Source organism: Ursus americanus, chromosome 10 (assembly GCF_024610735.1).
Source record: "Ursus americanus isolate L20-20 chromosome 10, mUrsAme1.1.p, whole genome shotgun sequence".
Taxonomy (NCBI): domain Eukaryota; kingdom Metazoa; phylum Chordata; class Mammalia; order Carnivora; family Ursidae; genus Ursus; species Ursus americanus.
The window spans coordinates 7,235,357-7,253,517 of NC_142136.1; positions in this window are offsets into that span (position 1 = coordinate 7,235,357).

The window sequence follows — 18,161 nt, forward strand, 5'->3', positions numbered from 1 at the left end:
AATTGTATGATAAGACTAAAAACATATGCAGGTTTTGGAATCACTAGATACAGAACAAAACATAAGTTGGCACCATGCAGGGTAGGCTAGATTAAGTTTTGGTGGTAATAGATAATCCTAAAACCAAAGGCCACCCACCAGTATTTTTAGCTGCCAGAAAAATATCTTTATGATGATGATGATGATGATGATGACGATGATGATGATGATGATGATGATGATATGTTAGTGACCATACAGTACATCAAGTTTTTGGTGTAGTGTTCCATGATTCATTGTTTGCATGTAACACCCAGTGCTCCATGCAATACGTGCCCTCCTTAATACCCTTCACTGGGCTAACCCAACCCCTAACCCCCACCCCTCTAAAACCCTCAGATTGTTTCCCAGAGTCCATAGTCTCTCATGGTTCATTTCCCCCTCTGTTCCCCCCCCCTTCATTTTTCCCTTCCTCCTCCTAACGATTTCCCTACTATTCCTTACGTTCCACAAATAAATGAAACCATATGATAATTGTCTTTCCCTGCTTGACTTATTTCACTTAGCATAACCTCTTCCAGTTCCATCCATGTTGCTGCAAATGTTGGGTAATCATTCTTTCTGATGTCTGAGTAATATTCCATTGTATATATGGAACACATCTTCTTTATCCATTTGTCTGTTGAAGGGCATCTTGGCTCCTTCCACCGTTTGGCTGTTGTGGACTGTGTATTTACCCCAAAGATACAGATATAGTGAAAAGAAGGGCCATATGCACCCCAATGTTCATAGCAGCATTGTCCACAATTGCCAGAAAAATATCTTAAAAATGAAAGTGGACATATTTATTTAAGCCAACACGTACATAGTTAGCATCCTAGTGCCACACTAGAGCTACTTTGTTCATTTCCTTGCAAGTGGAGAGCATACCTGTTTGCTCTTTGAACACAATAGTGCTGTAATACGATTGACCACAGACTTAGACTGTCTGCTAAAGCTTATAGGAAGCAGTACCTAGTGGGTTTTCCTAGGTTAGTAGAAGAATGAAACAACACGGCTGCTTATGTTATTCTTCAAAATAAAATAACAGAGATTTCACCATAAAGGAAAGACTTTAATCAGATATAAGGACTCTATTTACATTATGAGTAATTATGAAAAAAAAAACTATGAAATTTGGACACATCAGATAAATTTTAAGCATATTTTGATCCAATGGCCGGAATCCCAGCCATATTATACTGTTACCCAGAAAACGAAACATTTCTGCTTTCAGTGATTATGTTCTTAAATATCCTTCCAATAAAATAGACACAGTTCTTTAAGTAGATGACTATTTTGTAAGTTGCTTGTGTAGAGGAAAGTATGATCCCAAGATCGCGGATGATAGACCAATCCATTGTGATTTGTGAATTGATCACTCTGATTCAAAATGCAATTTGAAGAGGGCTGTGAGATAATCACACATCATTTCCCTGAAGTATTTCAGACGAATTCTTTTCTTTATGCATGCACCTTTTTCCTATCATTTTATACTTCATTCTGAATGTAAAATACAACCAACTTTTATGTAGTGTATAGCAGAACTTGGAAGCTATCCAATTAGTTTCATCAAGGAGTACCCCAAACTGATTATTCAAATTACAAAATAGAACTAGTCTTGAATTATAAATTTTACGGACTTCATTGTCAATGTAGGCAAAAAGCTATGTTTTCCTTCCTAGGCTGTCTATCTTCAAACTTCAACTATATGAAAAGGGAAGCATGCTGTTTTGTGGTTACGATAAGGCCAAACAAGGGAAAATTGTTTATAATAATCTGCCAATCTATATATAAATGTATCTTGTAAAATCAGATAGAAAGGAAATAGTAAGATTTTATAGAATGCATATTATGTGTCACAAAGTAAGCAACCATTGGGTATACAAAAATGAATAATACATGCTTATAAGGTGCTCCCAAGCTAATAAATTTAAGATGCTTTTCAACATAGTAAATATGCAAATAGACTAAACTAACTGTTTAGAAGTGGACCAATAGGCCTGCATTTTCAGTTTCAAAATGAGATATTAGAAGTTAGAAAGTCATCCAAATAGATTAGGCTGCTAACATACATCTTCATATAGCTTAGGTAAAATTGTTTTAACTCCATTCCGTGGGTATAAACAGCTTCAAAGACTCCATGCACCTGTGTTATTGAGTTACAAGTTAAGTGCATACACCAAGACAAGGTCAGTACCTATGTATTTTTGGTATGTAATGAATGTTTCCTGTTCATCAAAATCGGAAATGGATGATGCAAAATAATTCCACATCTTCTTAAAATTCACCCCATTCATTTGTTCAGCAAAAGCTTATTTATTGCAACTATGGGCAGGCATAGTTGTAACCACTCATAAATACAGACAAAGAACATCTTTTCCATTGGGAGATATAAGGAAAACACAAAAGTTTATTTTATTTTAGCTTAGGATTTGAACAATGTAATGGGGGAGAATAAGACAGAGGAGGGAAGGAGGCTGCTGAGTGAAGTTTTAACTTTAGAGTGAGGAACAAGGGGAGGCCTCACCAAGATGGCATATTAGGGCAAAACATCAAGGGAGAGAGGCTGGGAACTAGGTGGGGGATCTGGGAAGAAAAGCTTACAGATGGCAAGAAAGGCAGGTGCAAAGGCCCTGGGGCGGGAGCCTTTCTGGCATGTCAAAAGACCTACAGAGCCAAGTCTATCTGGAGCAGGGTACATGAGCACTAAAGCAGTAGGAGATGCACTCGGAGGTGATGGGGACTTTTCACTCTGACATGAGAAGCCACAGGAGGATTTTATACAGAGAATCAGATATTTTATGCAGAGAATCTTGGACAGTCGTGCCCTATTTCTATAGTCCTTCATTCTCTTAATTATACAGATGACTGTTTCAGTCCTTATTTTCTTTTTTATCCTTAAAATTTCCTTTTCTTTGCTATAATCCCCAATGTCCCTCCTTCATTCTCATTGGACAACTTATTTCATGGGAAAAGCCAGAAGCTACCAGAAAAGATTTTACTCGAGTTCCCACTCCCACCACATCTGCCCATACCCATGAACCTGTCACAGAAAGAAGTAGTCACGTCCTCTCCAAGGCCAGCCCTGCCACCTGTGCCAGATTTCCCATCTCCTCTCTGGATCATCCTCCTTTTCTGGCTACTGTCTCCAGCTGGGGAGAGGGACGGTGTGTGCATGGTCATGAAGTGACTTAAATGAGGGAAGATAGTCATCAAGAGCCCTGGGCTTCTTGTGATGACTGATGTAGGTCAGGGTAAAAGGCATAATGAGCTCTTTTGATTATTTTTGGGTGCTGATTGTGGGCAGGAAAGGGGGATGGAGGTTCTCTGCTTCACTCCTGCCACGTCAATACAAAGGCCAACAGAAGGGGGACAACAGTCAAGAAGACTATAAACTTCTGTAGTGATCACCATGTGTTGCCCTGAACTCATCTTCTGAATTAGCCAATTCAGTGTCTTTGGCAGTGTTGACACACATGTAACAAAAACAAAAGAAAACAACCGCCTCTATGCCATGGCTTGGTCCAGGAATAAAGGTGGCTGTCCTTGGCCAAATTAGACAGAGTGGCACATATCCATCGAGCAGATGGGTAAAGGCAGAACTTTTCCAGAGGAAGCACTGGAGGCATCTCTACCACACATCTTCCCATGTCCATTCATGAGGAGTCTGGGGAAGTGTCAGGGACTCCCAGAAATTGCTTGGGAACCTCTTACATAGATGATCTGATGACAGGCACACACGTATGTGAGCATGATAGGTATGACGTGGTGGAGACACTGTTGTAATATTTGCATGCCAACTATCTAACGTCATTAATGTGTATGCATATAATCCCCCAGTGGGGATGTTCATGGTTTCCGGTTTCCTCCTTCTAATTTGTGGAAACAGCTACTGGGAGAAATACAAAAGCAAAGACACTGAAAAATCAGGCTGATATTTTCTGCAAAAATGAGGCCATTTCATCCTGAAATAGGGAGATGATCTAAAACTCAAAAGGATGGGTTATTCACTCCACCGCCCCTCAAAGGCATGGGTGCTATGAACCCCCATCAAGGAGATGAATAAATGTTATACGAGAGAGAACGTCTACTCCTGGGATTCACTATTCTTCAGGCTACAATACCCGGATGACACACCAAATACTGCACTCTCCTGATGAAGGTCAGAGAGAAAAACAACAAGCTTGTCTGTCATGCGATGGGAATCACATTTCCCACTGAAGATCAAAGCAAACCGAGGGTCCCAAGCATCTCCATCCAAGACGGAACAAAACAAGCCAAAACAAAAATCAAATCAACGGTGTTAACATAGCACACTGTAATAGTAAAAATAAGAATATAAGTTAAGCAACATAGAGTTATCTAAGAACATGAATCCAGTGAAACAAGAAAACATACAGGAGATACGAGAGGTGCTGCAGAATGGAGGTAGTAAGCCAAGAATGGAAATACTGGAAAACAACTCTGGATTTACCTAACTACTGAATTAATGACGTGGAGGAGTGGTTCTCAAATGTGAATGTTCTTCAGAATCACCTGCTGGTATTGTCATATACAGAATGCTGGGCTCCACTCCCAGTGTATCTGATTCAGTAAGTCTGAGGAAGGCTGCAAACTTACTTGCATTTCAAACAAGTTCCCAGGTGCTGCTGATGCTGCTGGTGTGGGGGCCATATTTTGAACCCTATTTATATAGGGGATAGAGAAAATAACAGGAAGTACTATTGGAAGAAAAACACTTGGTAACAATTAGATGCACAAATAGGCAAAGTTGAAGCAACACAAGTAAAATTCATAGCACCTGGAAGGGAAGAATAGTTATTGTCTTTAGATCTGGTCAAAGAACTGTTCAATAGAAAGAGCTCAAACAATTCAGAAACCATGGTAAAATGAGTTCTGTTCAGTATGAATCAATTTAAATATAAAAGCAATACTAAATAACTGTGGGAAGTATAGTTGCAGGATTGAATAACAATGTTACAGAGCTTAAGAATGTAAGACCTAATATAATTACAGAATTGAACCATGAGGAGGAAGTGCCAATGTATTAATGCTCTTGTTTTCCGTGGCAGAGACGTTAATATTGAGATGTGACAATAAACAAAAACATAATGACCTTAGGGGTGCCTGGGTGGCTCAGTCAGTTAAACGTCTGCCTTCGGCTCAAGTCATGATCCCGATGTCCTGGGATCCAGTCCCTAGTCAGGCTCCCTGCTCAGTGGGGAGTCTGCTTCTCCCTCTCCCTCTGCCCTGCCTCCCCGCTGGTTCTCTCCCTCTTTCTCAAATAAATAAATAAATAAATAAATAAAATCTTTAAAAAAACACATAATGACCTAAATATTTAAATTCTTTAAAAATTATCTTATTTTCAAAAATAATATATTGTGAGAAATTTTATGTTCAGTAATTTTGTCCACTTTTTTCAGTTTTATAATTATAACGATTTTAAGTAAAATTAACATAAACACGTAATTTATTATTTTAAAATATCATATGTGCTATGATAACATTTAAAATATACTTTGAACTATTGTTCTGTCTACTTTACTGTCTATATTTATATATTTTCATCAGTGTATATTTATACAAAAACTTTTAGAATGTTGTGTACCTAAAGTTCATCTCTATATTTCTTGCGGAGAGATTGGAGAGATATTTTTCTTCTTTTATCTTCTACTATGTTTCACATTACTTAAATTCCTTATGTTGGGTGTATATCAGTTTTACACAAAATATTATTTTTTTCTAGGAAATGTAAACAAAATTCTAACAACAAAAAAATCTGTGTGGGAAAAAAACCTAATTGAACTGTTTTGATAAATGAATTAAACATATCTTTTTCTGGAAAAAAAATTCCAGTGTAAAGTATTTAGTCACACAAACCATTAGAAATATCTCCAGAGCATGTCACATCTGCAATTAAACCATGTGGAACTCCACAGTGTAACTATGAAAAGTTAAAAGCTTGTGTGTGTGTGTGTGTGTGTGTGTGTGTGTGTGTGTGTGTGTGAGTTCACATTGGTTACGGTAGTGAGATTCTTAAGAAGAAAGCTAAAATAGTTTTAAAACAAATTTTTGGTATCTAAATGATACTCTTTGGAGAAGTCCTGTGTTTTCATAATTTTTCTTAATTAAGAGGGATTTATCACTGCTTACTATAATCTTACAAGATGCAAAAATATATTATTAAAAACACAGAAATAGAGCTAATCTGTTTAGAATATAGAAAGAAGGAACCTCATGGACTTAATTCATCTCTTGCCCCGGGGGTGGGTCCTGAGGTGCTCTCTACACCACCAAGTTCCGTGGAACACACTGGCATATCATTAGGTCTTAGAATGATCAATGAGCTAGAAAAAGGCAGAGCTTTGAGAAATAATCTCTGCTTTATTTGCAAATCATCAATCAGAGTATACTTACTTGCCCATTTCAAACCCAATTCACCTAATAAAATTTAACTTAGAGAATTCTGTATTTAAAAATATTCCATTCCAGCTCTAGTTTTTCATGAATATATATGAGCAACAGAAAAACTGATAAAGAAAAAAAAAGCATATAGATACTGAGTAATTTGAAATATTTCAAAATAAATCATTATGTATGTGTGTATTTATACATATACTTACATACATATATATATGTGTATATTATGTGTATGTATATATACATATATACACACATATTTTTTCTTTTAATTAGTGGAATATTCCATCAATAGTTCTTTGTTGCACCTTTCCTACTAATATTAAATTGGTTGATTCTGTGATTTTAATTCATTTCAATTAACTTCCTTATGTCATTTAGCCATAGTCATCATGTATGAAAATAAATCAACAGACATATCATGGTCCTATGCTGACTAACTACTTTTTGGACTACAGAAAAATTGTGTAACTTCACATTACAGAATACTTTCCAAAGTGGAGAATGCTGCCAGCCAGAAAAAAAGTCAGGCGATTTAAGGAGTATACATATTAGCAGAATTAACCTAAATTTTATATTTTTTCCCATGAAGAAATTTATAACATTTCAAGAACATAAAAATATAAATCCATCATGGGTAAAAAGCCTGGAAAAATCTGATTGTTAAATATGTAAGTGTTTCATATTACTTCAGCAATAAACAACACTCTGTAGGTTTCATAAATCTTCTCCAAGAAGATTTAATATCTATACCATTGTTGTTTTTTATAAAAGTAGGTAAACATTTATCAGAGAAGCCCAAATATTGTCCCTTCAATTTTACTTTGAAACATGCATTTTTCTACCTAAGGCAAATATTAACGAACGGTAATAGGTCATTCAAGGATAAGTTTCCGGGAGACTAGAATAACTTAATAAAAGAAGGAATATAAATAACACAGAGTTAGATTCAGACTCTTACATCTCTTCATCAGAATGCAGTAGGCCATAGACACACAAGCCGTTTGGGCCTCAGATAGCCAAGATGACGCCCACATGGAGACTGTGTTAGCTGCTGGGGTTGCCCTGACAAACTACCACACGCTGAGTTGCTTAGACAACAAAATGTATTGTCTCTCGGTTCTGGAGGCTGGAAATCCAAGATCAAGATGTTGGAAGGGTTTGTTCCTTCTGAGGGTGTGTTCCTTAGCTTGTAGATGTATCACCCCAACTTTGATTTCATCTTCACCTGGCATTCTTCCCATGTGTACATCTACGTCTAAATTTCCTCTTTTTATAGGGGCACTGGTCACATAGGATTAGGGACCTATCCTACTTCAGTATGACTTCATCTTACCTGATCACATTGCAACTGACCCTATTTCCAAATAAATTCACTCTGTGAAGTACTGGAGGTGGGGACCTCAACATATGGATTTTGAGGTACACAACCCAACACATAACAAAAATCCTGTGTTAAATTGAAAAGCTCTAACATCTGAGACACAGCTACTAATCTTTTTCCTGGAATCCAAAGAGTAACTTTGGTTCCTATGTCAATCATAGGATAGTTGGCAAGGCAAGGGTTGCAGCAGCAATGCCAGTGACGCCAGACGTAGGCATTGGTAGGAGACAAAAGCCTTATGTCAAAGAGACTAATATTCCCTTGACCTGGTATGATACCAATCCCATTGTATAAGCCAAATAACCCTGGGTTCAAAATCTGGAAACATACGAGAGATGCCAGGGACCCAGGCTTACTTATAAAGTGACCTACTAGCCATAACAATGTAAGTAGGAGACAGAGTGTGCAATGGGAAGAATATGCACAGTCTTGCTATTAGGTGAGATATCACAAGATGGGACGAAAAGATCTTTATTTATACGGCCCTTGGAAATAGGGACAACAGTTACAGACTTGCCTGACCTTCAAAGATGTGGGTTAGGGTATTAAGCCATGTGCCTGGGCATATCTAATAAAATCTAATGCACTAAATGCAATCTTGTTGGTATTTTATAGACACAAAACCTACGATGTGATTTGCAAGCCAATGCCCTGACACACACCACAGAGGTAACGAGGTGTGTCCATAAACAATCTTGTCACAAAGGTTCGGTGCTTCCCTACACAAAATATGATTGCCTTAAAAGGGATGAGGCAAGGAGAACAAGATGGTACCTCTCATTAGAAAATGCCATTCTTCAACAGCAGAAGGAGCAGAATTGCTAAGAAATCTGAATAAGCTCATTGTTATTTATTCCCAATGAGGACTAAACATGACCATCCCTGTGTGCAGGATCATGCAGTCAGGATTAAGAAGTTGATGACAAGTTAACAAAACGTATAGAACTCTAGCTACCATTGCTTCTAACCAAAAACCATACTTCTCTGTTGCTGTTAAGATTTGGGCAAGATTTCATCTCAGTGTGAGGCATTTCTAGTTGTCTTATTATCCCTAAGCAAACCAGGGATAAAACAGTTGCATGGCTTATAACAGCCCCTTTTGAGTTAATGCAAAGGCAATCAGAATTTAAAATCAAGGTCAATCTTCCAAAGGTGGAGTTGAGGGTGGGTGGGATCGGCTCTCTAATTGTTCATGTTTTTTAAATAGCTTATTGACATGTAATTGATATACGGTAAAATTATGCATGTTAAATGGGTAGAATTTGATGAATTTAGACTCATGTATCACAGGTGCACTCACATGTCTAGTTGTTCTTAAATAAGCTGCTATGTTGGATTTCTTTCATATATCCTGAAATTTCTTTTCCATCCCAGCAATGACTATTATATTTCTAATTTGCTTCTGGAGACCTAAGGACATCTGCCTAAAATAATCTATAATTCTCCCAAGAAAGTTTAAGGTCTCCATCTGAGCTTCCGATGAGTGAAACAAAAGGGAAAAACGGTGACGGCATCAGAGTCCACATATCGGGCAATAATGGATCATGGTGATTACATAACTAGGGAAATAAGAATTTCAGTGGAAGTAGAAGAACCATGTAGCAAAGCTGCATTTGCCACCCGTCCTATGGATAAAATATTGGTAACTACAGTCCACTATGGTAAGGAAGAATGAGAAGTGGTCAGATCCTTCAAGTAAGGAGAGATGATAGGAGGCAGCCCTGGGACACTGAATGGGTATGGGAAAACACAAGTTTATCTTTGTGCATTGAGATAAATTCACACCAAGATACATGTAAGTCTAGCTGACCAAATGTTGCCCCCAGTTACCCAAATGCTGAAGGGACAAGAAGAGATTGGGCTGGTTCAGAAAAGCTCCTTCTTCTTTCTGACCTTAATCTCCCACTAATTTAGCTCCTTGTGCCAAAAAAAGAACAATGACACAGACATTATTCTGTTCCACATCTTCATAACCACATCTTGGAAAAACACTAGGAAGAATGGAAGAACAATGCCACATGTGAGAACATGGGTAGTATCGACCAGGGAGCTTGACTCACTCATTAAAGGACTCACACTGGGTGTAACTTACTCTTGGAGGTGTTCACAGTCCAGACAGAAAAGTTGGTCGGCATCATCTCCCTTGGGACTTCAAAGATCAAGAGTGCTGGCTAGTTATTGCCTAATGTTTCAAGAACTCAAACAAGGACAGTAGACATCTGGAGACAAACTCACTTGGCAACTTAGAAACTTAGAGAAGGTTTCTCTTTTCTCACCTCTTCACAGACCTGTGACTCCAATACTAGAATTTTATCAATGGGGGGGGGGGAACTCTAGCAGCTCATGTGGTGATTAAAAGTATATATTTTTGGCTGTAAAAAGTTTGGCAGAATATTTTAGCCAACCAGTTTGCATCCTGGGGAACAGTGGTAATATGGGAAGCCAGGTTTACCTTGGAGTGATGATTGTAACAAAGCTTTGGTGAGTAGGGAGTGGCACGTTCAGACAATTTGATGCATCAAGTTCATTTACACCAACAAAAATATTGATATTGGTGCTAGGTCAGTGTGACTAATCAGTATTGACGCTATTTATGTGAAATAATACTATTACCCAGCATCAAGGCATACTTCTCATTCCAGAGCTGTATTCTAAGTTGCACAAATAAAACACCACACCCTGGATAAATAGGTAGGAGAGTAACACCATAGTTATGTATCTGAGGCAAGGCATTCATAAATGGAAGGCTTTTGCCTTACGGAAGGCAGCTCATATGATGGTAAGATTTCATAAAGAAAACACATACACTGTGGCGGTCTCAATATCTCGCCAGTTTACCACGAATTGTAAGAAAGAATATGATATATTCCCAAGCTCGGAGATCCTTGACTGGTTCCCATCCTTCAGAGAAAACTCCTCCATCTCACTTATATATGCTTCCAGAAGTCTGGAACCAAGTGGAGGGCACTAGGACTTCTAACAAGTAAGTCATGTTTACTAGACCAAAAGCATTTGCCTCTCAGGGCAGGTACCACAAATAGACTCTAGGTATAAATGGACAATTTGGATACACTGTCAACTACAACTACTGGTTATGTGAATCATGCACATGTACTTGAGGGATAGGTTGGGAGTTGTTCCCAGGGATCATCTACCAAGGAGCTACCAAAAATCTAATTTGGAAACAGAGGAGAAATGGCTAAGAAACAGGAGTTTTATTTTAAACATTGACTAGAATCATGCAATATACTTATCAGGAAATCCGGGCCAACTATATGGCAGATGCCACTGGATCCCAAGAAAAAAGGGTCAGGAGAAATGTGCTCCCAAACCACAGAACCTTAGGTTTTATGATGAGTGATGAGTGTGTGCTCTAGCAGGAAGAGATTGTTTTACTTAATATCCTGGACAATTCTTACAGCACATGGGATTTAGCAAAACACGTGTAGAAGGAAGTGGTTACGTTATGGATTAGCCCTTGGAAATGTGACCCTGGTTTTCCTCTATTTTGGGAACATGGGACCTGATATATTGAAAGGGGTTTTTTCGTTTTGTTTTGTTTTGATAGAACAAACAGTTACTTAGATTCTTACTTAATAGATGTTGCCGCCATTTTGAAGACATCACCATGTATATTAATTCATCCAAGTTTTGAGTTGTTTGGAGAGAGAAACAGCTCTCCCTGTTGCAGTCAAGGGGATGTATAGGTTATGAACAAGCCAGTACCTTGCGTAGACCCTTGTCTCCATGAAAAGCTCTTTTATCAAGTTAAAGGGGTTTGGGCTTTGTAATTCAGCTAGAAAACCAATACCCAAAACTTTATAGTCAGTTTTGTTTGACTATTGGTGCATGACAGTCCAAGAATGTCATTTTTGCTAACTCACTAAAGAGTGAACTTGGGCTCCCACACAGCACATGTCTCAGTTCTAAATACTGGTGTACTTGATGCTAACGGTCTTCAGATAATGTAACTATGATACCCAGAAAGATAAACTGATCATTCAGTTCTTCCAGAGTAGCAGCATTCAAACCATATTTTTGGAAACCGTGGGATTATTCTGAGGTGCCTCTGGAACTGGCCAAGAGACAGCACACAACACAGCTCTGAGACCCATTATCTAGCATACAACTTCAAAAGACAATGAACACACACACACACACATTCATGCACAATCCTGAAAACCATTACCCTACTATCTCTAAATAGTACCATTTTATTAAGTCAGACCATCTAACAACTACCTAACTAGATCACATTATGTGGCCCTTATAGAAATGCTTCTAGTGAATGGCATTTTGAACGATATGCTCTTAGTTTAAATCTAGAGATGTTATAAGAAAAACCACACGAAACTCAGATATGTTTCTCTCATTGTGGTAAAATATACAAAACCTAAGATTTATCATTTTAACCATTGTTAAATGAATGGTTTGGTGGCGTTAAGAACATTCACAATGTTGTGCAGTCATCACCATTACCTCCCGAACTTTTTCATCATACCCAGCTGTAAGCATGAAATACCAGCTCCCATTCCCCTCTCCCCAGCCTCTGGCAACCACCATTCTACTTTCTGTCTCTAGAACTGACTGGTCTATGTACTTTATGTAAGTGCAGTTAGACAGTATTTGTCCTTTGGTGTCTGGTTTATTTCACTTAGCATAATGTCCTCAAGGTTTCTCCATGTTGCAACATGTGTCCATTTTTTTCCTTTTGAAGGTTGAATAGTATTTCATTGTATGCATATTTCGCATTTGCTTATCCATTCATCTACTGTTGGATACTTGAGCTGCTTCCACATTTTGGCTATCGTGCCTCATGCTACGATGAACGAGAGTCCAAATAACTTTTCGAGTCCCTGCTCAAACTTCATAGGATATATCCACAGATGTGCAATTGCTGGTTCATATGGTAATTTTGTGTCTACTGTTTTGAGGACTTGCCACACCATTTTCACATCTGCTGCCCCATGTTACATTCCCACTCATACTGCTCTACAACAAACATTTTTATGGGCATTTACTACATTACATGTATACACGTAACCACAGCTACACTCAAGTCCACATCGATATTTTCTCCCCACGAAGCAAGGCCATAGGGGAAATTCTTGCATTAAAAAAATTATCAGCAATGGATTTTCTTCTCCAAAGCAACCTGTTTGTTTCCCCTCCCCCCCCATTGGACACGATGAATCATGTATTTATGTTTTTCTTTTGGCTTTGATCTATAGAAAGCAAGAGCCAAGATTCCAGCCCACATCTCCCAAGCCCACATCTAACACTTTATGTTTAATTTTTCCCTGGCTTCAACTTGCTATCATAACTTTATTTTTTCATGCCCAAATGTGTTCAGTTTCCTCTTAATCACGAACCACATGAATGTGTGTAAGCAGTTGTTGGAATAAGGCAGGCTACACATAAATAAACACACAATATTTAAATTGCTTCATAGTTAATTTCTATTCACTCAGAATATCTTGGAGTTTGAAAAAAAATCTTCATCTTGCCTTTTTCCAAGTAGAGTTAGAATTATAATGGGGATGGAATTTGTTTGAAATAATTATACTTGTTTACCTTATGAGAAGTTGAAATCTGGTAGAAGAATTCAAAGAGACAAAAAATATATAAGACCAGCTTTTTACGTCTCTCTCAGTTGCTAAGGAGTTTGTACATATTCTTTCAATTCTACACTGTTCAATGAATTACTTTCATGAATAAGAAGAGAGCTGTGTTTCCTCCTCGGCACATCAGCTTCACGTTTGATGTTTTCAGTGAAACTCTCATGAACAGGCAAGGGGAAAAAGTGTTTAAAGGTGTTCCATTTTTTGAAGTGCTAAACTGAGCTGGTAGCGTGGATTTCTAGGAGTATTTTCAGGAAGCCTTCTCTTGGGAGCACCTGGGGACCCTTGAAAGTAATTTATCTGAGCTTCAACTGAGCTTCGTGTGTGTGCACGTGTGTCCCCAGCTTCCCATTCCTCCTGAGTAAAGACAGTGCGTGACCTTGATTCGTACAAGATTCTGGAAGGACCTATGGGGATCTGTATAGGTTTTTGTGAGCTCCTGGATTTAGGGCTCAGTAGGGGCACAGACAAGGAATTTGTGCCATTGATGATTACAGAGCATCAGCACTTTTTAATTGTTCTATTTACCCAAATTAAATTACTGTGACCTTTACATATCGTTGTGGTGATCTGTTCATATTGCTCTTGAAGGTACAAGCCCTATTACTCCCGTGTATGATCCTTGATAAAGAAATTCATATAAGGACTTTCAATCTTGAGTATTAAGAAATATGATTCATACATTTGTACATGTACACTGGGTTTATTGATTTATAATAAATCAAGACATATACAGATTTATTATTTGGGCCATTTATTTTATGTCTGTATTTATATCTATAAATACAGATGCAGATACTGAGTACGTACTATACAGAGGACACTCCCCTATTGGTTTTTGGGCTGGGTTAGCAATCACTTGGCAAAGCTTGTCTTGTGAAGCAATTGGCAGAACCAGAATGCAAGCTTGAAATGGATGTGTGAGACAAGCATGCTTCCTGTCCTGTTGAAGGAGTTGGGCATGTTGAGCCCTGAGGTTGATATTAGAGAAGCAAATACGGGTAGCCTTGTCAATGCAGGGAGCTGGAAAACCACTGCCTGAAAGCAAAGGTAGGTCAGGAACCAGGATAGTACCCCAAAGCCCCAGAGATGGGGGTACTCTGAATCTGATTGCTGCATAACAGAATCAGATGTAGCTGAGGAAAAAGATTCCCCACACGAAGTACAAATGTGCTCCTATCTTCTTAACCTGACAATTAATTGCTTAAGCTGTACATGCCTTTTTGAGCAGGTGGTTCTTGTCTATTTCCTGATTAAAAAAATATACCCAACCAGTCTAGGGACCCATAAGATTAACTAAGTCCAAGAGAGTTCGGTTGGTAGAGGAGGAGGCAGAAAAGACGGAATGGGTAGCAGGACCACTGATTCAACATCTGCCACATGGGGGTTCTGGTAAATGCTCCCTCTCCAGAACCTTGAACACGCAGGCCAGGGCTACCTGCTTAGCTCCCGTGCAAACAAAGGTTTCATGTCAGGAATTGGTGATGGGTTCTTAACCGTATCTGTAGCCCTATTTCCCAGACCATGCTGTTGAGCTAGAATAGCTGAGCCAGGCGGCCTAATTGCCATAACCAATGCCTTATGCCCTCTTATTTTACTTTAGTAGAGAATGGTCATTCTTCCAGAATCCATCACTGTATTTACCTTATACCAAAACTGACGACTGGGCACTCCATCCTTTCCCTTCCAAAATCACATCCCTGGAATCTTGTAGATTTCATGGATAAATGGAGGTAAAATTTTATGAGCCCTCCACAGAATAAAATGATCTCTTAAGTCATTAATACTCCATTCTTTCTCATTTCTGTAAAAGTCCATAAAAGAAAGGTACAGTGTGATGGATTGTTAAGTGAATATCTGTGTCATCATTTTCCAGGTCAAGAAACAGAATATTCTCAAGACCTTAGAATCCCCAAACCTATACCTTTCCAAGTCACCACACCCTCCATGTTCCTGAAGGTTATCACTATCCTGCCCTTGATGGTATGCACGTCTTTGCTTGTCTTTTTTATTTTACCACTGAAGAATGTATCTCCAAATGCTTTAGTCTTGGTTTTGTACTTTATATAAATGGAACAATATAGTATAATACAACATAGTACCTATTCTTCAATCCAGACTAATTTTGTTCAGCATTACGTTTGTGAGATTGATTCATGTTTCCATTTGTGGCTAGTGAGCATACAACATTTCATGTCCAGTTTCACATTTTATGACTATACCAATATTTAATTATCTACTCCACTTTGCTAGATTTTGTATTAACTCCCCCACCTTTTTTTTTTTCTATTTCAAATAATGTTTCCTTCATGTGTAACTTTTATTCACATATGCATACATTTCTATTTAGGTATACACTGGGAGTATAATTATTAGATCACAGGATAAGCTTTTTTTCTACTTAGAGGGTAATGTCAAACAGTGTTCTAAAATGATCGCACCAATTGTAATTCTCACCAACAGTGTATGTGAATGAGAATTCCAATTTCGCTTCATTCTCATTGAATGTTGTCAGGCTGTATAAGCTTATACATTCTGGAAGGGGCGTGGCAGTATTTCATGTGGTTTTCATTTGAATTCCCCTAATGACTATTTCGGTTGAACACCTTTTTGTATTCATATTGACCAACTGGATTTCCTCTTTTGTGAAATGCCTGTTGACATTGCTTGTACAATTTTTATTGGGTTGTCTGTCTTCTCATTGGCATTCAGGTGTTTTTTTCGTATGCTGAATATAGGCTGCTCATCAGCTTTATGTTCTGAAATATCTTCTTTCCCCTTGTGATTTGAATTTTCATTTTTCTAATGGTGTCTTTCAATGAATAAAATTCTTAATCTTAATTGTAAAGAAACAAAGTTTAGCTATGTTTTCTTTTAGATTAGTGCTTTGTTTTATCCTATCCTGTTTAACAAATTTCATTTGCCTTGACATGCTAAACTTGTTATCCCATGTGGGTTAGAACTGCAACCCACTAGACTAGATATTTTCAGATAGCATCAGCGAGAGATAATTTCTTGTTTAATTGTCCATATGAGTAGTCAATTCTTCCTCAGTGCCACACACTGAAAAGTTTGTTCTTTCGTGGTACCTCTTTGTACTGCATATGTGTCATTAATCAATATGTCAGGGTATGTCTGAATCTTCATTTTGTTCTGTTGGTTCAATTGCCTATCTTCATACTTACACTCCCTTGTTTATCACGGCGTCGTAATAAATCTTCATATTCAGCAAAGAAATTTCCTCCACTTTAGTCTTCAAGAGTTTCTTGCTATTCTTCTTCCTTTGAAATTCATATGCATTTCGAAGTAGCTTGTCATGGCTTATCAAAGTCCCAACTGGGATTTTGTTTAATTTATATACTATATTAAGCAGAATTGATGTCTTCAAAAAGTCATCTTTATTCCATGTACATGTTATATTCTTTCACTTATTTAGGTTACAGTAATTGCTGTCAGTGGTGATTAATAACTTTTTCTGAATAGAAATATTGCACATCTTTCATTAGGTCTATTCCTAGGCATTTGCATTTTTGTTGATGGTATAAATGATATCTCCTGAAAATTTTGCATTTTCTCTCAGCGTCGCCATTTAGAAATGCAAGAGCATTTCAGATATTAATGATATTTCGAACAACCTTGTTAAAATCACTTATTAATTATAATAATTTTCTGTAGTTGCTTTTTAATATTTTAGGTACAAAATTATATCATCCATAAATAATTATGGTTTTTGTGATTTCTTTTCCAATCCTCATAATTTCTACTTTTTTACTCACCTTACTGCACTAAGCAGACAAAATTGGGAACAATGTTATAGTGTCATATCAATTACCTGAAAAGGAATACATTCAGTATTTTATTATTAAGCATTATGTTTGCTTTATCGTCTTTAGACACTTTTTATGGAACTCAGAAGCTTCAGCATTTCTCGTTTGTTAGAATATCCCACCAAATATATATGGTGATATTTTACCTTATTTTTCATATTTTAATATGACCATATGGCACTTCTTCTTTACTTTAATCATGAGAAAACTTCAGTTGATAGAATATTTGAATACACTACCCTAGAATTCTTAGAAAACAAAACAAAGCAAAACAACCTTGCCATGATGTATTATTCTAGTTATATATTTCTGGAATTAATTTGTTGATATTTTCTCTCCTTGTTTTCAATTGTATTCAAGAATGAGTTTGGCCTTTAGTTTTCTTTAAACCTGATGTTCTTATTAAGATTTGGAATAATGGTTATTCTGACCTTTTTAAAAATTAGGATTCATCCCTCATTTTTTGGTTTCTGAAAGAAACTGAATACTGCTTGGTTATTTCTTCCTTCATACATTCAGTAAAGTTTCTCAGTGAAACTATTTGAATATGAAAAGTTAGTATTAATTATGGTTTTATTTCCTTAAGTAATCATGTAACTACTTAGATTTTCTGTTTCCTACTTACATGATTTTTGCGAGTTATATATTTTTCAAATACATATCCAGTTTATCTAATTTATTTATCTATTTACTTATTTACTTACCCACTTATTTTTTGCCATCTAGTTGTGCTTATATATTCTTTCTGTCCTTTTGCTGTTGGCAATTTTTGTGGAGCTGTCCCACATTTTATTTGTCACTTAAGTTCTTCTGTGCTTTCTCTCAATTTCTTTATTATCTTCCCCAGGAATTTATTAGTGGTATTCATCTTTCCAAAGAACATGC